The following is a 23,756-nucleotide window of genomic DNA, read 5'->3' as shown; positions in this document are numbered from 1 at the left end:
TTACTAGCCAACTCCAATATATATCGAAGAAAATCAGCCGAATGCATAAATCTTAAGACTAAATTAGGCAGGTAAAAAGAAAATGGAAGCTATGTATATGTGCGTAAAACATTAGTCAAATCTCTATGAATTTATTTGCTATATAGTGCCTTACGTATCTATCTATCTATCTATCTCTGTCTGTACGTCTGTCTGTCTGTCGCGAGCGCGGACCCCCCACTCAAGCCCATAGGTTACACGCCAGGCAGATTCGCGCTTCATTCAGAATGCACCATTGTCGAGGTATTCATCATTTTAAAAGCACGCTTTGAGATTCGGCAGATGTTTTAAAATGTTAATTCGGCGTTTTATGTATTATTTTATTTCTTGACTAAAGGCGTAGGCGTTAGGTAATGGTAACAGGACGAGAACGACATTGTGACATAGAGACACAGAGTACCTTTCAGTGTCAGATTTGTGCTGTAGTTAAATGGGAAATTATCTCTATGTGCTTTCAAAACAATATGCTTTATTCACCAATTGAAATTATTCTCGGAGAGAGAGAGGGAGAGAGACTTACCATTTGTTAAATAAAGTTTTTGCAGAATCGATGCTTTGTGTATACGCATTGCATGAAATGAGGTAATGTTTAACTTCTGTGAGAAAAAAAGTGCTCAATTTCTGTGTTTTAAAGCCATCATTTCCATTTTCAGAAATCCGGGTATTGGTTTTCTGTAGTTTCATGCTAAGGACTGGTATCTGTGTCTGGTGTACAACAGTTTACGTTTTATTAGGCGGTGTAAGGTTTAACTGTTTTTGTATTCTTCTCACACACTTAGCACCAGTTGAATTCACAGCCGTCCTCCATGTGTCAGAATTCTTAACGCTAGTATCTAACAGCTCCAGCTCCTTGTCCGCTGTCCCCACGTCCGAGACCCACAAGTCAGGCCATTACGCTCCTGTAATTTGTCCCTTTATGTCCGAGTGGCTGTGTGTCCGCCAGTGTCGCCCACTGATGGACTGCCACTCCGCCCGAGGTTGGTTCCTGCCTTGAGGGGGGTGCAACGGAGAAAGCGCATTTAGAAAATGAATTTTTGGACCATTTAGAAGAAACACACGATGGAAATAAACCTGTCTTTGCCTGGAACAATTTTGAAATTAGCTCTTCACTTGTTGATGCCAAAGTTTAGAAGTAGTGCGCTGCGCATAAGTTAATGTGTGCTGCGTATACAGCGAAGCTGTATAAAGCATGAAATTGCATGTATGAGATATATAAATAAATCTCAGCAGGACAGCTGGAAATCATAAGGTTGTGAGTTTGAGTCCCAGTGGGAGACATCCAACTGCGAGTACGAGGCAAATACATTACGATATATAGGCGTTATGTATGTGCGTGTGCGCGCGATTGTGTGAAATATTATCGACTCACTTTATAAAAAAGAAAAAAGACTTATTCATCCTTACAGTTTCTAAACCGCGTTCTTAGTTTACGGTGTCGGGAAACCATCGCTTATCTCCGAAACATTGGGCACAAGACAGGCAGATTCTGCGCCATTAATTTACCCAACACGCCTGTCCTCCGTATGCAGATCAAATAACTAACAGTTAAACGATTTCTACACAAATAGGTCGCAGAATATAGACTTTAACCGTTACTTTTACATCTGTTTACAGTGTAAATAGGAGTGGAATGGGATTACCTGTATATAGGAAAATCCTCTTGTACTCTTAAAATGACTTGTTCTTTAATGACACTTTACTGGGTTGTCTGGTTTCAGAATCATTCACCGTGGGAAGGGTTCTTTGTTTATGAAATTGTTTTGTTTTGGGGTTGAAACGGTCCCAAATAAGTGGACAAAATAAAAATCTTTAATGTGTTACAGGCTAGCAAGATACAACAGTGCAAGAAAACCTGAACTTAGACTGGTTAACTATCGTCTTATTAAAATGACGTATCCGTTGGTATGTCACACGTCATCTATTCATATATTTATGGAACATGTTTGGGATCTAATTTTTTTTTTTCTGGAACATTCGTGTGGATGGTTCTTTTAGAAACCAACAATACCTTCATTGTTCTTATGATCGCTTTTACTTTTAAGGGTGCAGGCACAGGTAGAACAAGCAGAGTCGGCGTGTCGGGCTCAAGTTCAATCAGGTGTGGGTATGGGTTACCTTATACTGTAGTACAGCAAAATATCCACGGTTAAAGACCTCATTAAAAGTGCATACTTAACAGCTGTTCACATAATTACTTTCAATGGCGATCCAATTATATTTTATATTAATGAAAATAAAAGGTTAAAGGTTATTTCCGCGCTTAAAAAGACACAGCGTTCCGCTTGCGTATTCTTCATCAGGCGTCCTCAGGCTTACACAACCAAACTTTCGGTCTTTTACCTTCTTTCCTTTTCAGCGTGCAAGTCACCTTTATTTTTTTCCCCCTTTGCATATGTAGGCTGGCGCAGCCCTAAACTAACGCCACAATTTATATTTAATTTTGCGTTTTATTATTTTTGTGTTTAGCCGCCATTGCGTCGTGCGTGTGTATAGCATGTGTATAATCAATTTCACTGTAACACATATACATTTATAAATGCGTAATGTTTGCAAGTGCGTATTGTATATATTGGATGTACGGTATATTACATTGTAAGTGTAATTTCCATGTATTAAATGTATCCATTCAACCACTTTTCAAACCCGCTTATCCAGATGGGGATCGCTGAGAAGCTGGAGTCTATAAGCACATTACGCCTCTTAGTATCTTTAACTATAATTACGAATTTATACATTATCATAAAGATAAAGCGAAAAAAAGTCTCAAATATAAACGAGCCAGTTCCCGTTTCCCCCCGAGACTGCCTCTGTTAATGGGTTTCGGCCTTTTGCCTGTAATTCCTTTATCTTGCACGTGAAGTCTCATTCCGGACTTTTCTCATCGGTTGTATTTTCCTGCTCCCAGCGTTGCTTTTTGGCCTTTCCAGCTCCCATTTCTGAGTTCATTGAGATATAACAAGTATGAGCTTCAGATGGTGTGTGCTCACGCCAAGATCGGGTCACCACCGAGTGTCCCCGAATGTGGTCCGGAATGGCGATGCCTTGCTAATGTTTACTACAACATTAAAAGTCAATCAAAGCGCAGCCGGCCACAGGAGGGTGCGCAGTGCTGCTCGGTAGGGATGTTTTGTTCATATTTAAGTACATCCGCGCCGGAGGGCACAGTTCCGTACTGGGCTAACTGTTTTCTGTACAAAGTGCACGTCCTACTGGGATCTGCTTTCGTATCCCCCACTGGGAGGTTCCTTATGGTGTCTTTTTATCGGTGTGACAAGCAAGTCGACCCCAGATCCTTAAGATGTGCACCGTTTTCTTCTGGTCCAATAAACTTTTTGGCAGTTCGTCCCATTTACAAAGAGCTGCGTGCTAAGCAGGAGGCAGAACTCAGTTTAGGGTACACCCTTGTAATTTCTATATACGCCCGTAATGAGTGAATCAGGAAGATGCTCCGACTTCAGAATTTCTAGGCTACGTTTAACTTAGTTCTGATCAGTATGCAGTTTAAAAGCAGCGTGCTCTGTAGAAGAGGAAAAAAAAGCAACCCGGCGCCAGCTGGCATCATTACTCATGATCTAATGATACGTATCGTTTGTGCCTCGCCGGCTTGACTCGCTCTCCGCCGCTGTGACTTCGTCTTTAATGATCAGAACGGACGGTCATCAGTCCAGGGGATTCGGGGTTTGGACTGGACGCTTTCTGCGCACACTCTGCGAAAAAATAATCTCTCTTTTTTGTGCCGCGCAGCCACTCCTCTCCCCACAATATTTAGCTTTTATTCATAAAACTAATTGATCCTTTCAGTATGATGTGGGATCATTTGAGCTCTAATTACAGCATTCGTACAACGCGCACGCTAACAAAGCCAGTTGAGTTAATTATAATATTCACCGAGTGTATGATAACATTTTGTGAATTAGCCACCCTGCCAGCGCTGATGGCTCCTGCCTGCCAGGCTCCGCTGGCTACCCTGTTACCAGCCTGTCTGGCACTTGTCAGGCTTGTCAGCAGTGGGTTAATCGGGGAGAGGGGGTTTGCTTAAAAAGTGCGTCCTTCCAGACAGCAAGAGGACCCCGATGACAGCTCTCAGCCTGAGCCACACTTTTTCGAAGCTCTTCTGCCCGCGCCGAAATGCGTCCGTCTGTCGTATTAGTGTCTTATTAACGGAGCGAATATTACAGGCACGCAAAAGGGAAGCATTTTTCACGTTTTGATCAGTTCCCCCATGGCAACTAAGACAGCAGTAATCCAGGCAGATGTGGAGTGGGCCTGGCGCCGCGCTTGCTTGCGGGGAGGCAGCTTCGTCAGCCGTATCTTAAATACAAATTGGACGCTTTATGTCTCATTAGCGGCCTGCTAAATAAATACCTCACTGAGAGTCTGTTTAGCTGCAAGTGATGAGCCAGGATGATGGGCAGGGCCGACTGGACCCCTTCTCCTCCCCCTGCTGCTGCTGCTCTGTTTCTTGATGCCCTCTCCCACTCCTTTACTTTCAAGCTTTCTGTCAAATACAATATTCAATTCTGCCTCCTTACAGTTACCCAGCCTGATCGACACCAGAGGTTTATGCTGTCATTATGGCACCCTACGATGCCACACTGATCTTCTCTTTGGCTTGGCCATGTTCCTCTGCGCCATGTTCACTCACCTCAAGATTTCTGACTTCCTGTACTTGCAAATCCTTGCTTGTTAAAAGTGACCATCTGTAAATGGGTCCTCCTTGCTACCCTGGCATCTCAGGGACTTCCCATAGGTGGTTTGAGTCCTACCTCTTAGGTGGAGCCTACCTTGTGCCCTGGTGTGGACAGACGTAAAGTGTGATCTAGGCATTGGCGATCGATGTTGGCTCCTCTCTTCTTCTCTCTATGCACCTCTTCATTAGGCCTCATCATCCAACCCAAGGGTGGGCAATGTCGGTCCTGGAGAGCTGCAGTGGCTGCAGGTTTTTGTTCCAACCCAATATCTTAATGAGAAGTCAATTATTGCTGATGAAGCACTTATTACTCAAGTGACATTTTGATACTTCATTTTAGTGGTCTTGCTTGTTAAGGTTCCCCACCCTTAATTGCTTATTTCAGTCTTAAACAGTTGCATTCAGTGTTATAATGGCTTCTTATTAGCAATAAGATGTAAAAGGGAAAGCAGCCAGCAGTTCTCCATCTAGCTTTTATTTCCATTTATATCTGTGTGTGTTCATCTTACAATGTTTGATTTAATAAAACACTTAATAGGAAATGTGACAGAGTGAAAATGTTCCTTTTTATGCTTCAAATAATTTGGTGGATATCCCATGATATAAGACCTTACATTGCAGAGCAACAAGCCATTAAATTAAATCATGTCTGAGACTGACAAGGATTGGTTTCTAATTAAGTAATTGGGTTGGAATGAAAACCTGCGGGCCACTGCGGCTCTTCAGGACCGACATTGCCCACCCTGATCCAACTCCATGGCTTCACTTATTAGTGCTACGCCTTTGATATGCAGCTGTAGCTGATGCACCCTCCAGAGAACCACATGGTATCAGCTAGAATCTCTGCATATCACATTGACATTGCAACCTGGATGAAGTAGCACTGTCTGGAGCTCAGTTTGGCCTTCATATTATCCTAGCTTGTCCATCTGTTCAGCACCACATTTCTATTCTGCTCGGCTCATTATCGCTAACACCCATCAAGCCAATGTGCAAACTTTGGATGGTGATGGATGACCAGCTGTCCTTCAGTATCTTATTGCTTCAGCCTCACAATCCTGGAGATGCACCATGTACAATATCTGCAAGATCAGACCATATGCAACACAACTTCTGGTGCAGGAGTTGATCTTGTCACGCCTGGGCTACTGCAACTCTCTTCTAGCAGGAGTACCAGCGTGTCTCACCAAGCTGCTGCAGATAATTCAAAATGCAGCAGCACGTCTCATGTCACTCCTTTCTTCAGACCACTACATTGGTTTCTTGCAGCAGCACAATTTAAATTCACAGTCTTGATGCTTGCCAATGGGTCAGCACCTATAGGGTGGTCCAGATCTAAATATGCAATTTTAATTACGCTATAACTTATTAAGTTTATTACATAGAAAATCACCTGAAAAATCCCGGGCCATCGGGAAGTGTGCAAACTGATGACATGAAAAATCATCTTCGCACCGAACTGGAATCGTCCCCGCATAAATCAAAGTCATCCAGACGATCTGCATCTGCATAATTAGATCTGGACCACCCTGTATATATGTATATGGAATCACCTGTGAGGCCCTGTGCCCCTTCTCACCTAATAAGATCTGCTGATGAATGGCATCTGCCGATACCACCTCAGTGTGGCATCAAATCTCAATCCAGACTCTTTTCATGTGTAGCTCCTAGCTGGTGGAGAGTTTGAAGACCCTCTTGTTTGGTGAATTTCTGTTTAACTGATGTTAGCTGTTAGAATTTGGAAACCTAATTGGTGTAACTGAATTGTATTTTGTTCGGAGCTGTTCACGTGTGGTGGTCAATTTTGTACCCTTGCCCTGTAACACTTGTTCCCAAACAGCCCCCCCAGACTGATGTCTACTTGATTATGTTGTCCTCTTTTGTAAGCAAATAAGTGCACAATTTAAATATTGTCCAATATCTAGAGTACAGTGACTGGCAGAGGGGCTGGTGAAGCACTTTAGAACCAGCAGGCATGGCAACCAGACTCTGACGCAGATTCTTACAAATAATTTCCATTATCTTTTCATTCCGTTTTGATGTTTTTGTAAAATAAAGCCTTCTTCCCTGCCGCCAAGACTGTGCTTGTGTGCAGCTTTGCTGCCATGTCAGCTCACTCCACCACAGGGCGGACAGACCCGTGTTTAATTACATGTGCACATCTGCTACTGAAGACCACTGGTCACCTGATGGGTTTGTGTGCTCATTTCAGAAAGTGAGCTGCCCGCTCTTTGTACCTGCAGTGCCATGAGACCTCATCTTTGTGCCTTTAAACTACTGGAGGTTTAGCTGTGCAAGTAATTTCAAATAAACAATTGAACAAGATGTGCCATATGCAGGTGTCTTGGGTGTACTGTAGTAGGAAATGGTCTATAAATGTAACAATGAACTGTATTTATTGTTTGAGTTTTATGTGTGTATTCACATATCCTCTTGGTTTATGAGGGATATATACTGTATACTTTATACTGTATATAAAGTAGAAAAACTTTCTAATAGGAAAAGATGAGAAAGAAGAGTAAGTCCAAAAAAGGGAATTTCCTGGACAGTGATCTGTAAGGTGGCTTGCTGCCAGGGCACACTCTGGTGGCATGATGGCATGACTCAGGCAAAGGCTGGTGCCTCTTGTGTGAAACTCAATCTTTAAAAAGGGGACAGCCAGGAGAAAAATAGCCCAAATATTTAAAGAAGGCCAGAGGGGTCATCCTCCCCACTAGATGGCAGCAGAACAAAACATAGCCCAAATTGGAAAAGGACTCAGGTCTGTACAATCTCAAAAACAGAAGGGCAAACAAAAGGTTATGGTGGCCTGGTAGTTGTAATATTTTACCTTCTGTTAGAACTAACTGAGCCTAGTGTGTGGGGAAGTATAGTAGAGACGCACTGGTGCAATAATACAAAGATGAACAAGGAGACAGGAGTGAGCGAGAAGTGCTTGAGTGAACCTTTTTTGAGCCTGCCATGGGCACAGCCATTAGGGTAGTGAATACCCAGTTGTGCCAGCGGGATTACACTTCCTGTCTCGAGTATGTTTTACCTTTTGTCCTTTTTGTTTATCCCAGACTCACTTTATTAATACAACTTCTTCTTTGGAATAATTCAAAGCTTTTTGATTCTTTTCATTCTCGATTGAGTGACCTGCTGGAGACATTAACTGTTCCAATGTGTCTAAATGTTGCAATGTACAGTATGTGTGCTGTGTATGGGCTTTGAGCTTTGTGTGTGTTTGAATTTGCTCATTTGTAGCATGAACAACTTGAGCTTAGTCCCTTAAAGCCTGCAGGATTTTAAATAAATAACATTGGTTACGGGTGTGCATTTCTACATGAAGTCTATCATTTGAATGTATTCACGTGTTTCTGAGTGTGTATATTTCATTTGAGTGCCGGTGTTTGTCTGCAAACATCTGTGAGCTGCTGTCATGTATGAAAGCATGTTGAGCTTGTGCAGGTGGATGTGAGGAGAGTCCCTCTGCTCTTTGTTTTGTTTCTAAAGTGGGCTTCATCTTTAAAACATTTTTATGCTCAAAGTGCTCTTCACTATTTAAGCTACTGCCAGGTCCGGCCATCTAAGACGAGAAAATGCAGCCCATTTGTGCGTCCTACAAGCTGATATTCTTGAGAGACACTGGCACCGCGGGCACAGCCGTTCAGGCAGTGCTCTCATTTGTGACGATGGTAGGACTGTCCTCTCCTGTTTAATCACGACTGACTGGCTTTTCTCCAGGCACCTTTCCAGTATCTTGTTGTTGTCGGACTGACCGACGGCGTTTGACTGGCTTGTCAAGGTGCATCCTGCCTCTGGGTATGAATTCATCTGAATCGGAATGAATGTTACACATGGTGAGTGGGCTAATAGTAGTGGACTGTTACTGGAGTTGCCATGAGTGGCTGTTGAATCCAATGTGAATTTTAAAAATCTGGTAAAAGACGAGTGTCACTAGGTGGACAGGAGAGGCATTGGGCTTGATTGTCAATGGGTGAGCTGCAGTGGGTGTAGGGCCTGATGTGAGTGTCTGTGACCAGAGTACTTGTGGGGGCTAATGTGACTGGGTGGACAGGAGTGTCTGTAACAGTGAAGTGCAACTGGGCGGACAGGAGCAGCTATGAGGTCTGATGTGGCCCCAGTTAACTGTGACTGGGTGGACAAGAGCGACTGTGATCTATCTGTAAGGTGTCACTAGGTAATCAGGAACAACAATGGGGTCTGATATGACATTAGCTACAAGTGATTGGGTGAATAGGGTTGACTGTGACCAGTTAAGTGAGTGACCAGAGCAAACATGGGGTCAGATGTGACTCCAGTGAACTGTGACTTAATTGACTGGTGTGGCTGTAATCATTTACATGTCAATGGGTGCACAGGAGCAGCTATGGGGTTTGATGCGACTTCAGGTACCTGTGACTGTGTGAATGAAGTGGCTGTGACCAGTTATGTATGACTGGGTGGAAAGGAGAAGCTTTGGACTTTGATGTGAATGGACTGACTGGAGCAGCTATGAGGTCTGCCATTTCTTTAACTATCACAGGTTGGACAGGAATTGCTGTGACCAGTAAAGTGTCACCGAGTGGATAGGAGCTACTGTCAGATACGCCTTCAGTTAACTGTAAATGGGTAGAATGGAGTGACTGTGGAGACTCATGTGACTTCACCCCAGTTCAGGAGTGTCTGAGGGAATCCAAAGTGATAGCCATGGGAAGTTATGGGGTTTGAGGTGACTTAGACTTACTTTATTTGGGCAGCCCAGATCTGCTCGAGCTGTCTCATGCAAATTCAGTTAACTGTTACTGGGAGACTGGGAATGACTGCGGGTTGTGATATAACTGTAATGGGCAGTAATTGGCTGAACAGAAGTCACAATGGAGTCCGGTATGGTGTTAAAAAATGGTAACTGGGAAAACTGGAGCAGTTGTGACCAGTTAAGTGTTGAGTTCAGACAGAAGTGGCTATGGGGTCTGAAGTGATTCAGTTAAACATAGCTGGGTGATCAGGAGCTGTCATGGTGTCTGATGTAGCTGGGGTTAACTTTAACAGGCTAGATTGAAGTGGCTGAGGGCTGATTTGACTTCAGTGGACACAGCGTGGGCTTGCTGGAGTGACTGTGAAGTTTGCCCTGGTTGCACCAGTCAGACTGGACATCCAGTTCAGTTGAATTCAATTGATTTGTTTAACAGTCTTCCCTGAGCACAGGCCAAGGATCTTAGAGGTAAATTACTGAGCCATGCTATGCTTCTGTGAAGACCCATGTATCATACAGTACATTGGCATGATGTTCGGCTAGTTCTGTGATCTGGTTGGCCCTCCATATACTGTACTTTTGTCTGCTGGTTTATCTTTGCCCATCTTTTCACAACGTCAGTTTCACTTCATGATTCATGGAGTAGTTATGGAGCTTCCAGGGTTCAGAACCAATTGGTAAACAATTAGGAGACTGGAGGATTATGGGAGACAGCTGCCCCATAGCAATGAGTGGTGTGCATACAGATGTTTGCTACCTGCTGTAGGTGGGCACACCATAAACTACAAAGTGAACTTTAGAACCTGTGACTGTCCTTCCTGAGGACACAATGAAAAGACAGCAGGGTGGGTAGATCAGGCTGGTGATGGACAGTAGACATCCTACAGGTTTCTGGCCCATTCTGCTAATCACTGTATGTGAATCACTGTAGTGTCTATCTTGCTGTGTGGTCCCATGTTGCACCTCAGTGGCTCTCTTTTACAGACTCCCCTGCAAATCCTTGGTGTGGAGTTTAATGCCACAATTCCTGTTTCATGCTGACCAGGCAGCAGGTTTCAGTGCCAAAGTGGTGTTAGTCTGATCACCATAATCAGTAAAATTCAGCGACCAATGATGAGTAGTGAAGAAACAGTTTCACACGGAAAAATGAATTGTGTGGCCAGTATGGACTGAGCGGAATGTGTGGTCAGGACTCAGCAGGCTGATGTAGTTGAGTTTTATTTAATAACTTGGCAGAGGTGTTATGCTTATTGGTCAATATCAACCAAAGTGAAGCTCTTTTTCTGTGGTCATCATTGAACAGTTTGTGCTTTTTGCGCATTTGTATGGCAGGCATGATTTGTGAGTGGAATCTATGCTTTATGGTCAGTAGAGGACAGGCTGTGACAGTTAACTGACCGTTTCTTTTGTCAGAAGGTGAACGTAGTCTGAATTTTGTATCCAGCAGGGGTACAAATTTGCCAGCCATCAAAGAACAATTTGAGACTGACAGCGCTGCCTCTCAGAGGATGGAGAGTTTTGTTGTCCGGCTCAGTCAGCTCAGCCTTGATCTCTTGTCAGCAGAAAATCAATTGTGAGTTGCAGGGCTCTTCGTAATTCACTTGTATGACACGACAAAGACAGACCGTGCCGCCAATTTGACCTTCCGACTGCCAGTCTGAAATAACAGGCTAGTGTCAAAACCTTGCTGGGAACTTCAAGATGATTATTTGTAGCCAAAGAAGAGCACATACAGTAAGCCACTTCTTCATCTTAACTCAGCTAGCTGAAGACTGGCAGCATGTGCCCTCTAGGGGCAGAAATCTTAGTGGCAGACGTGACTGCCACACAAGCCGCTTACGTTTTGTCTGGGCAGAGGTAGTAATTGATTCTTCCATGTGGTCAACTCTACCTTCTGTTGGATCTCAAACTGTGGTGCATTATCATTCAGAGGCTCTGAGCTGCCCACAAAGCATGGCAGAAGTGGTGAGCGGCTGCTGTCCCAATCACTCCCTGCTTCAGCAACACATTGCTTCTTTCTTTCCTCCACACGTTCCTGGAGGAGATGAGTAAATGACTTTTCCTGCCACGCAGACCACTTGCTTATTAATGATCCCGCTCTTCTTAAGCAGATAATTATCTTGCTGTCAGACAGTTTTAATGAGCGATTTGTCCCACCGGGCCTTCTGTCCCTAAAAGATTCTTTATTTATTGCTAATGCAACACTAGCAGCCTGGACATCTGCTCTCCGTTCACAAATAACAGTGTGTGCTGGAAATCACATAAAAAAGTGTGTTTGCTTTTTAGCTATCCATTAAGAATTTTATTCATTTATAAATAGAAAGTCAAGAGAGATGAAACTCACCACTGACCAGTAATGTGATCAAACTGCTGGACAGTTCCTATCCTACAGTGGCCCATCTCTCGCTTGAAACCTTAATTGAGTTTTTGGGACAAATATGTCCTTCTACTAACCAAATCACTAACCTTACAGTCAGAGGAATGCAATCCTCAACTGATGTAACTTCTGGACAACTCCTATTGTATCCCACCCCTCATTTGTACCCAGAAGTAACTGCTTGAAGCCTCAGACTGAACAGACATGACCATCCACCACCCAAAATCTAAATATAAATGTTAGAAATCTTCCACTTGGTGAGGTGTGACCATCTGCTAACCTCTATACTGACATAATTGGTGGGTAGCTCATACTGTGTCCCATATCCCCCTTGGACCCAGAAATAAGTGCATGAAACTCTAACTGAACAAATATGTATCTCCTCTAACCAAGACACTGATCCTGTAAACAGATAGGCTGTGAATATCTAGTGACCTGTACCCTGACAAAACTGCTGGACTGCTCCTGCTGTGTTTCACCACTTACCTAGACCCAGAAGTGACTGTTTGAAGCCTCACACTGAACAAATTTGCTCTCCCACCACAGCTTATCCAACAGTTGGGACAATTCCCTACTGACCCATGCTTACTTATACACTGGACAGTTTGTACTGTCCCATCACTTACCTTTTTCAGATTTTTTGCTGGACAGATATCTGACTCAACTAACCAAGTGGCCTAACTAGTTTAGAGATGTGATCCTACACTTACCAGTAGTCTGAAATGATTGTTGGTTAACTCCTACTGGACAGCTGTGTCACACTTCTCACTGCAACTCAAGACGTGACTGAAATCACGTCTTGAACTAAGCTGTCTTTTCACCAACAAAGACATGGGCTTAACCTCTGGACTCCTCTGGAGAAGTGCAGTCCTCTACTGATCATTACCCTGACCTGTAGTAACTGGTGGATGATTCCAGTTATGTCTCACAGGACATCTTACTAAACAGAAATGTTCCACCACTTCCCAGAACTCTGACCCAAGTTGGACTTTATCTGGTTAGAAGGGTGAAATCTTCCACTGACTTAGCATCTGACAAGATTTCTGGACGAGTACTGAAGGAGAAGAGTCTTCACCAATCCAAACCCTGACACACACTATTGGTATGATGTGTATCTTCTGCTGGAGTGATGGACATCTTTAATGACTAGGCCACTGATAAGAACTTTCAACATGTTCAATGTGTTCCTCCACAACTCCTAGAATTTTCTCATGTAGACCAGTGACCCATCATTTTGCTGGAAGTCAAGACTCCTACTTGAAAAGTGAGTTTCTGCATTAATGAGGACCATGGCTGTTCTTCTCCTACTAGGCTGGAGTGTTGCTCCCTTTGTTGGGACACATGCAGTTCTTTGCTGACCTGGATTATAACATTATTATTTGACACCTGCCAACATGATAGATGAACACCTCAGACTAATAAAAAAGTGTCAGTCAGTACAAATAAACCAATTAATCTTTATTTTGATATAATACTAGCTGTGTAAGCCTGTGCTGTAAAAAGTCCAAGCTCCTAGAAAAAATTGAAATCATCAGAAAAAATTGAAATGCAGAGTTGAGTTCATTTTGCAGACATGCTCGCCCCCCCTTGTCTATCAGCGGCTAAGTGACTTTCTCTCTCCTTGAAGGTTTTGTTTTGCCAATGTGCTCACCCTGCTTGTTTATTAGCAGCTAAGCGAGTTTGTCTTTCGTCGGTGGTTTTACTTTGGCGACAAAGTCGCTTTCTTTCAGCTTCATGCTGTAGCCTCACACTTCTTTCTTCTTCTGACTCGTTAACTTGGGGCCACCTTGCTGGCTCTTTGAGCTTCATGCTGTAGCCTCGCACTTCCGGGCCAGACAGACAGACACACACACTTCCACACGTAGATGTTTATATATAAGATCATTGTGATACTGTGGACACTGTGCTAAACAAGTACACGACTAAAGTACAATTGGTGACTTTCATTTTTGTAGACCACTAAAATTAGTTTCTAATGGTCACAAATATGGTTGAAGGCTGGATATTGAGCTACCAAACATGTAGATTAAATTTCAATGTCTGAGACGCTGGGTCACTCATCACCATTGTTACTGAGAAAAGTGACCAGGACTCTCAAAGCACCTCTTTTTGAGTAGGTGTTTCCTACATTGCCATGGATATCTCCTGGGCTGCTCCCTCAGGATTGTCCTTACTGCTTTCTATTACCCTGACACAAATACTGTATATTTGTTACCAAATGAATATGTCCTTCCACTATCAAGGTCCTGAAATGCCTGCTTGAAACTCAACACATGTAATTCCATCCACTTTCCGTGACTCTGGACAGCTCACCTGCTGGACAGCTCCTATTGGACAGCCATTTTTTCTTCACTGACAAGGACCATGACACTAAATGACGGAGTATTTATTCCACATACTAGATTGATATTCCTAGGTTCTAGAAGTGACAATTTAAGCTTGCTGCTGAATGAGTCTTCCCCAGCAGTAGCCAATAGACATTAGAGAGTGACACCAATAGACATTGCCTCACAAGTCTTACTGGAGAGTAATGCTATCTTCTTCTACTAATTAGGCATGACTATTTACTAACCTAAGACCTTAACATGATATTAATTAACCAGGACCCCCACAAGTTTCCTAAACCTCACCTGAAAATGAGCAGTACACTCCCTTCAGGTGAAGGTCCATCCACCATCCAAGAATCTGAAAGCTTCTGCTGAACTTGTGTGTTCCTCTACTAACCACAATCTTTCTGGATTATTCGTACAGACTGAAATTACTACCTGAATCCTGGTATGTTAATTATGTCCATATCATGAGTGCTGTTGCAAGTGAAGCTTGAGACAATCTGCCCTAACTGACAGAAACATCAGATTGGCTAGGGGTCTTATCTCTTTAGAATGGTGGATGGAGGTTTATCTTCATCCTTCAGGTCCCTGCTAGAACGGAAGTCTTGGAAACAGAATTCTTTTTCAAGTACTTGGATTATGTCTGTCATTTAATTGTCTGTCCTGTTAAATATCTACTACCTGTCTGTTCTCAATTAATATTTGCGCAGTCTGTTTGAGCAAAAAAAATACACAGCTAGACAAGAAATTCACTGCAGGCTGTTTATTAAATACTAGACCAGTGCAGTGGCTCAATATAAGAATACTCCATGTTGAGCTGAGTGATCTTCATTCAGCACCTCTGTCTCCTGAAACCTCATTAACCTTTTGTCTCATCTGAGACGTTGTACAGATAGTTTATAGAGAGGCAGCTTTGTTCTTCTCATAGAGATTAAAAAGCTTAATTGAAAACAGCTAATGGCAATTTAGTGAAGTGAAAGACTCTCCAGCACGCAGTTGTCTTATATGGAAAGGTTACTGTTCTCTGCCCTTGTGTATGGAGTTATGTAAATGGAAGGTTATAGATATGTCCGTGCTTGGTCTGCCTAACTGGTCCCATCAGGCACCACGTTTGATATTCAGAATTCAGTCCTTGCTAATATATTAGTTATTAGAAGAGCTCCTCCTTGTTGGTCGCTCCTTTATTATCATTTGGTGCAATGGATGCCTTGCTGTGCCCCAGTCCTTGTGCTTCTGATGCGTTCACACTGTGGCTTGCTCATTTGCTGCCATTCTATGTGAACATCAGCTCCTGAAACAATTGGGGTGGATTTAATATATAAGCAGGGTAAGCAGCTGCTTAGGAGTCCATGCTTGAAGGAGCCCCCCTTAAAGACATAATTGGCAATGGAAGTTACACCTCAATTACTGAGTATTATTTAAGTTTCATTGATTTATTATTTAAAAATCAAACAAAAGCGCATGTTTTATTGCTTTTTTTGCATGCAACTCCCCCATTCCTTGTGGGAAAAGGGGACTCTCCCATCACCCCTGGACTGGCAGACAGATAGGACCGGTGCAAAGAATCTGCAAGAAATCAAGCAGCAACCACATAATCCGAGTGTAAAAACCTAAAGTCTAATAGCATAGGCTTACAACGACAAAAAGAAACATGGCTTGCACTCCGAGTCAGACAAATGGAAGAATCAAGAAGAAAAGAAGAACTGTGTGGAGAAACTATCGTAATGTATCTCTTTCTTCCACTCTCCATCTGAGTCTACTGCAAAATATGGTAGCACAAGTGCTTCATATGCAGCCTTAGCACTCACATCTTCTACAGTCTCAGACACAGAGGAACATGAAAATGCTCACACCGCAATTACTGTGTAGCGACAGTAAAGAAACAGATGAAAATGTAGACGAGCCTCTTCTTCTCCATTACAACAACACTGCCGTTATAAATGACAACACCACTCTTTGGCCAGAACAGCTATAACATAAAGACCATCTAAGGTGAGGCAGGGGCCAGTTCAGGTGAAAAATAAAGTTTAAATAAAGTTTGTCTTGTAAATAATGATGGCTTCTGTGTCAAATATACAATGCATGAGTCAAAATAAAGGTTGGGACACTAGTGAGCCCCCGTTTAATGCCAGCAGATGGAAGCTGCAAAAGATTCAAAGTAAAGAGCACACAAGATTGTTATAAACTCAACAGAAAGAGTGCTCCTGGGTAAGTCGCTCTCAAGTCCAAGAATGAATGTCTCCTTCTGGCACCATACGGTGGGATCTCAGAAAGCTGGAAGTGACGTTACTTGGTGTCTGGTTGATGTCCATCTGAACTGTGTGAAATAAAGATGTTGTACCAACATGTGAGGGTGCGGTTCGGCTCTACACTACTGGTGGCATCCCAAGAGCCTCTTGAGCCTGCTAATGCCGATAATGTACCTGAGGGATGAGCCAGCGGACGAGGATAAGTGAGCCCTTAAAAACAAAATTGAAATCTAACAGAGAGGTCCTTTAAAAAATTCATGAGCCCCAATGCTTCCATCTAAAATCTGGGATCTCCTCTACTTATCCTATCTGAACCTTGCAGTAAGAGGACACATTTGCCGACAGGTGCAGTCAACCATTCTATCCAGGCTTGTCTCCCCATTGCCAGGCTCATGGCAACAGTAGGGCAACATGCCGAGTCGCGTACATCTCCCACTGCCTGTCCCTCTGCTTCTACAGGATACATCACATGCTGGGCCACTCCTACTCCCTGGCACTCGCTCAGTAGTAGCGCCCTCTCTTTGGGCTCAGGCTTCAATCTATCCCACATGGGCTCTCGCTCTTTCTTCCCATTATTCTTCCTCTTCGTTTAACCTCCGTCCTTCCTTTTTCATCTCGGCCACTCGCTGGCCGGTCTATCTTCCTCCTTTATCTCATGCTGGCTCTTTCTTATATGCCTCCTTGCAGATGCATCTCACCCCTGTTACTCCATCAATCTTCCACAGCTGTGCGAGTATGTACAACCAAAGAGATCAAGCCAGCCAATTAATTATTCATTTGTTAAAAATCGGCCACCTTTGTGTAAGCTGTGGACCCTCTATACCACAAAGCACGAGTGCCCCCTCTTGTCCCGGGTTGTGGTAATGCTTACCAGTCCAGAGCCCTGAGGGCATCTCCTACTCACATGTATGATGCATTAATTATTATACACAAATGAAAAATAAAGGATTAGTAGATCATGAATGATGTACTTGTGAAAAAGAACAGTGTGGTGTACTTTTGGTGCCGTCTCTATGGAAGTGGCAGTAGTAATCAGTTTAGGTTGATGGCTACAGCGATTGGAGAAATTTATTGGGTCAATTAAAGCACCATGAAAAGTCGGCATAACGCATCTCTAATATGGATAGCTGGCATCATCTCTTAGAGAGATTAAGCACAAACCTAGTCAGTCCTTCTGTGTCTCTCTCTCTCTCACACACACACACACACACACGCACGCACACACGCACACATTTATCAACAGTTTTAATGTAGTTTTGTAATCCACAGTTTGTCTTCTCTTTGTATTTCACTTAGTGTTTTGCTGAGAGGCTGTCCTCCTATTGATTATAATAAATGTTCTTTTCCATTAGAAGACTTGCTGGATTTGCCATCAGGCTGTTCTCTTGTTGTTGTTTTACACTTTTTGTCTGACAGTATAATTTGTTCAACCAGCTTTTATGGAGAAGAATAGGTGTTATCTATGTTTGTTTAGAGCCCCCAAACAAGTAAGTCCTCCCCTGGTTGCACTAAGCCATAAGCCTGATGCTTTCATAGTGGTGAGTCTGCTGTCATCGAGGAGGTCTCGATTCTAATTAGACCCTGTTCTGCTGAGGACTCTGCTGCTCATCAACTGCTGTTATATCAACTGATGGTTACACCTCACTTGTAGTTTTATTATTGAATCAGCTAAACATCTTAAGCTCTTTTGCCAATATGTCTGCTGCAGTTGGGCTATGGTGTCTGGTGTTCTTCTGTGTCACGGTTGGATTTATGCTAACTCTTTAGTAAACTTTTGTACTTGTATTGAGGATTATTGAAGTTGAGGATTCTGTTCCTTTTATTATTTGCTTGAATTGTTGTGTTTTGTTTTGCAATGTTCTGGATTCCAATTTAGTTCTTCAATTGCTGACATCTTGTAATCCAGTTGTTAGGCCCACCTGTCCGTATTTTTAGGGTTTGGCCCCTGATGTCATGCCTTATCAACACGATGGGATGAAAGGATGACTAAGAAGTCGTTTTGTTATCCGATATGCAGACACCAAAATGTCAAAAAAGCATTGTGCAAATCTTCTTGCATGTTACTTTTGGGTTGGACCTCTTACTTATTCTAGCGATCTTGAGTTTTGTCTCTCATTTTGGCTTTGGTTTCCTTTTGCTTTTGTAGCTTTTTTGTTTTTTGTTTTATTGTTTTTTACCAGTGCCCTGATAGAACAGTCTGTTCCTCTCAGACTCATAGGGGATACTCATTGGTAGCTATAATAAAGGGAAGTCCACAGCTCATCAAATGTCAACAAATGGAGATCCCACTGCTCATCAACTGCTTTCATATCAGCAGATGGTTACTCCTCATTTATAGTTTTACTAGCAAAATACCCGCGCTTCGCAGCGGAGAAGTAGTGTGTTAAAGAAGCAATGAAAAGAAAAGGAAACATTTTGAAAATAACGTAACCTGATTGTCAATGTAATTGTTTTGTCACTGTTGTGAGTGATGAGTGTTGTTGTCATATATATATATATATATATATATATTTATATATATATATATATTTACACACAGCATCATAAGGTAGACTTGATTAACGCGGTTAGTGTTCGGCAAGGCAGCTGAAGCGCTGCATTATGGGATCTGTAGTTTATTGTGTTACCAGCGGTTCATATACCCGGGCTTTAATAACAATAATACAGTATATAAAATGATCTCGCGGGCCGGATATAATTACACGCTGGCGGATGTGGCCCGCCCTTGAGTTTGACACATATGGACTAAATAGAACTTGAAAAGATATATTTTTCAAATGTGATCGCGCAATTCAGATAGAGTTGACGCGACTACAGCCTGCATGCCTCAATAAGTCATCCTCCCTCGCTCTTACTTTTTACCGTTCATCTAATGAATACACTGAGTATGGCTTTACCAAAACAATCATTGATGGCGAATAAAGTATCCATTATTCGAGTATGTAGATCGGTATATATATATACATATATATATACCAGCGTATCGGAGAAGTAGTGTGTTAAAAAGGTAGAAAAGAAAAGGGAACATTTTAAAAATAACGTAACATGACTGTCAATATACAGTATTTGTTTTGTGAGTGTTACTGAGTGTTGCTGTCATCAAGGATTTGATTATCATTATTTCTTTCAAACAGGTTCGTATTTGTAGGATGTGTTGTATTCAAGTTACATTCCGTGTTTGTCAATCGTTGTAAAGATGACAGGTTTCATTCATCGATTCGTTTCTTACTGCATCAATAAACAGCTCGTCTTCTTCTTTATCTGAGACCTGACACACTGCATGCACGGGTTTTTTACACTGTCTTCCTTTAGCGGACATTGACTTTTTCCACCGTGTGCTTTGTTTCCGCAGTAGCTGGATTTATGAATATGCTTATCAGACGCTTCATATTTTTTGCTGCCTTTTCAATTGTGTAATTCGGTTTTGTTCAGCTCTTTGGAACTGTTGCTTTTATCTGTGCACTCGCGCCAGTTCACGTGAGCCGCTCGGTGTACATGCATCGAAGGTTCCCAGCTGTGCTGGTGCCATCTCGTGCATGTCCATGGCTGTATTTAATGTTACCTTAGTCCTGGCACTTAAAACTTTCTCTCGCAGTTTCGCTGAGTTTGTGTCAAACACCACCCTGACCATCTCATCTTCCTCTCCATAAGCACAGTCCTTCACCCGTGAATATTTACCCGTGGCAGTTTGCTATTGGATTGCCGCTGACGGACGGCCTTATATGGGCAGGCACTAAATTACAAACGCCAGCGGCAGCCTGTCTATGAACTTAATTTAAAGTGTAGGTTTACATCGTGCTTTGTTTCCGAAGTAGCAAAACTCATGAATATGGTTGTATATGTCACTCGCTCGCTTCTTATTGTTTCGCTGCCTTCTCAATTATATAATGCATGTTTTCTTAAGCGCTTTTTTGAGGTCTTCCTGGTTTTCTATGTACTGCGTGATTACGTGGGAGGCGTGATGATGTCACACGAAACTCCGCCCCCACAGTAAATGGAGAAAAACTGCTTCCAGTTATGACCATTACGCGTAGAATTTCAGCCTTCCACCCACACGGGAAGTTGGAGAATTAGTGATGAGTGAGTGAGTGAGTGAGTGAGTGAGTGAGTGAGTGAGTGAGTGAGGGCTTTGCCTTTTATTAGTATAGATTATTGAATCACCCGAACATCTGAAGTTTTTGTGCTAGTAAGTCTTCTGCATTTGGGCTGGGGCATCTGGTGTTTGTCTGCTTCTCTCAGGCTTGGGAGGCAACTACTCATCGGTAGCTATCACTAAGAGAAGTCCATTGCTCCTCAAATGCTTCTAAAGTGAGGATTCCACTGCTCGCCAGCTGTTGTCAGGTGGGAGTCTGTTGCTTATCAGCTGCTAGCAATAGAAGAACGAATGTTGTTTGACAGGTGGTGACATGTCTTGTCTCACCCAAGAGTTACTAATTATGTCATTAGCTTAAATCACATGGCCACACCGACCTTAGAAGAAATGGCTGGCAGTGATGTAGCATGCTGTGATTGAATTTCTTGTAGGCTTCAGTGTAGACCTGTATCTGGAGATACATGTATTGCTGCCAGTTCTGTGAGAAGGTGGGTCAGACAAAATGTGAGAGCATGGAATGCCATTATCTAAAAGAAGTCAAAACAGTGCTATCAGCAGCAGTGCTTATGGCTCTTTTTGGATGCTCTGAGCAAAGTTCTGCAGCCTGCATAAACCCAAACATAGTCATCATGTCCAAACACTTAAGAGGTTCCATCATGCATTGTGCGATAAACCTTCTGTAAAGAAGATCATCCTGCAGCACAACAACACTCGGCCTCACTGTGCTTGTTTGATCTTGAATGAAGTTGAGAGAATTGGATGGGAAGGTCTTCTCCATCCTCTTTACATTCCCTGTTGGGCACCCTCTGATTGCAATGTTTTTTTGAGCTGTACAGGACCAGATGTGAGACTGATAGTATGAGGGCTTGAGGCAATCCAGCAAGTCGTACGTCAGTGTCTTCAGGTGGCTGAAATGGACTTCTTCTGTAAGGGTGTCTGGAAACTACCAGAGTGATGGGAAAAATGTGCCCAAAGAAATGGATTAAGCATCAAAACTCCTAATTTGTAAAAACTGGTTACTCATTAATTTCAGTATGACCCTCCTATATGTTGGGATTGATACACTGAATTGGCTTCTGCTTGTGCTACATTGATATACAAAAGTAGGCTGCACACCAGCTGTTCTAACATACTGGAGAGCAGCATAAAGTAATGTCCCAGAGAGTCTGCTGCCCATCAATGTTTGTCAAAATGGAATTATCCTGCTTTTCAGATGCTGATGCTCTAGTGCAGGGGTGGGCAATGTCAGTCCTGTGGGGCCACAGTGGCTGCAGGTTTTAATTCCAACCTAATTGCTTAATTAGAAACCAATCCTTGTCAATCTCAGACTTGTTGCTCTGCAGTGTAAGGTCTTATATCGTAGGATATCATCCAAATGATTTGAAGCCTGAAGCGGATCGTTTTCAGTCTGTCACATTTTCTGTTAAGTCTTTTATTAATATCAAACAGTGCATGATGAGCACACACAGATGTAAATGGAAACAAGCTAGATGGAGAATTGCTGGCTGCTTTGTCATTTACATCTTATTGTTAATAAGGAGCCATTAAAACAGTGAATGCAGCTGTTTAAGATTGAAATAAGCAATTAAGGGTGGGGAACCTTAACAAGCGAGACCACTAAAATGAAGCATCAAAATGACACTTAAGCAATAAGAGCTTCATGAGCAATATTTGACTTCTCATTAGGAAACTGACATGGAACAAAAACCTGCAGCCACTGAGGCTCTCCAGGACCGACATTGGCCACCCCTGCTCTAGTGGAGTGGGCTACCAATGTCTCATTGCTGACTAGTGGTCTTTAGACATTGATACGCTGAAATCTTCTGCGCTGCAGGTGCTGATACATATGGGAGTTGGGCACTGATTAGCTATTGTGCAGTTCACATATATTACTGCCATACTGATAAATGTGTGACTTTACAGATGCTGATATATTGATTAATCAGAAGGTCTTCAAATGTAACAAATTGAGAGTCTGTTGCTCAGCAGGTGCTGCTACACTGGAAGGACACGGCTCTTCACATGTGCTCACTCAGAGACTGCGGTTCATAAATATCTAGTACCCTAGAGAAATGGCTGTTCTTGAGATATGAAAACCCTGAGAATGTGCTGCTCATCACCTACTGGAAGTCTGCTTTTTATCTGAAGCTAATAAACTGGACAGTCCTGGGAATCTACTGCTTTACAGATGCCGATGCATTGGGGCTGAAGTCTAAATGCTATATGTTAGGGCACCGTGTCGGGTGATCTTTGGTTGTAGATATACAGGCATGTCTGATATAATTGTGAGCCAGTTGCTCATCACCTGCTGTCAAGCTGATATACGGCAGAGATGGCTGCGTGTCTAGTGTTGAGGACTCTGCTGGTGTTAAGATTCAGAAATAGTGGGGAGTCCATCCGCTGCTTATCAACTATTGCTGAACTCTGAGTCTTCAGTATTACAGACATGAATAGATTAGGTAGTACCACACTATTTATCTGCTGTCCTAATGGGATGCCTGCTTCTCATCAGCTCACATGCTGGTGCCATTTTAATTAGTCTGCTGGTCAAGCTTTACAGTATGGATATAGTGGGAGTCTGCTATTATACAAGAGCTGATAATTCAGGGAGTCTGCTGCTAATCGGCTGCCATTATTCTACGGATTCTGCTGCTTTGCAGTTGCTCAGATGAGATGGTAAGGAGTCTTCTGGCATTCACATGCTGGCATACTAAGACAGGAGTTGGACTTCAAAAATTGATGGGGAGTCAGATGCTCATCACCTGCTGTCAAACTGGCAGTTAGTGGCTCCATGGATGTTGATGCAGTGGTGATTTAACTGCTAATCAGCTGCCGTCATTCTGAGTAGCCTGCTGCCCATCAGATACTCCTGTATAGCGCGCAGTGTGCTGCCCATCCTGTATTGTGTGAAATCTCCTGACCATCATATACTCCCATATTGGGAAGCTGCTCCTATACTGGGCAGTCTGCTGCCCATCAGCTATTCCAATATAGTGTGTAGTCCACTGCCCGTCTGCTGCTCCCATACTGGGCAGATTGCTGCTCCCAGACAGAGCGGTTGGCTTGACCCCAGTGTCTGAATGCGGTCTTGGCTATGCCCTCTGAATGCATTTTCTTTGGACCATCTTATTAGTCACATGATGTGTGGAGACCAAGGGGAATAAAAGAGGGAGGCTGGCTAAATGAAGCACATTAAGTGTTTTGCCTTGAGTCAGTGTTTACTGCCAAGTTTAAAATGAG

The 23,756-nt window shown here is 42.9% G+C and overlaps 1 protein-coding gene across 11 annotated transcripts in view; it reads left to right on the top strand.

The window, feature by feature from the left end:
• The window catches only part of ptprt (protein tyrosine phosphatase receptor type T), a 612,567-nt gene that overhangs the window by 2,042 nt on the left and 586,769 nt on the right, over window positions 1–23,756 (top strand). The gene's annotated exons all lie outside the window — the stretch shown is intronic.

This window comes from Polypterus senegalus, chromosome 14, assembly GCF_016835505.1.
Source record: "Polypterus senegalus isolate Bchr_013 chromosome 14, ASM1683550v1, whole genome shotgun sequence".
Taxonomy (NCBI): Eukaryota; Metazoa; Chordata; class Cladistia; order Polypteriformes; family Polypteridae; genus Polypterus; species Polypterus senegalus.
This window is presented reverse-complemented; position numbering and strand designations above follow the sequence as displayed.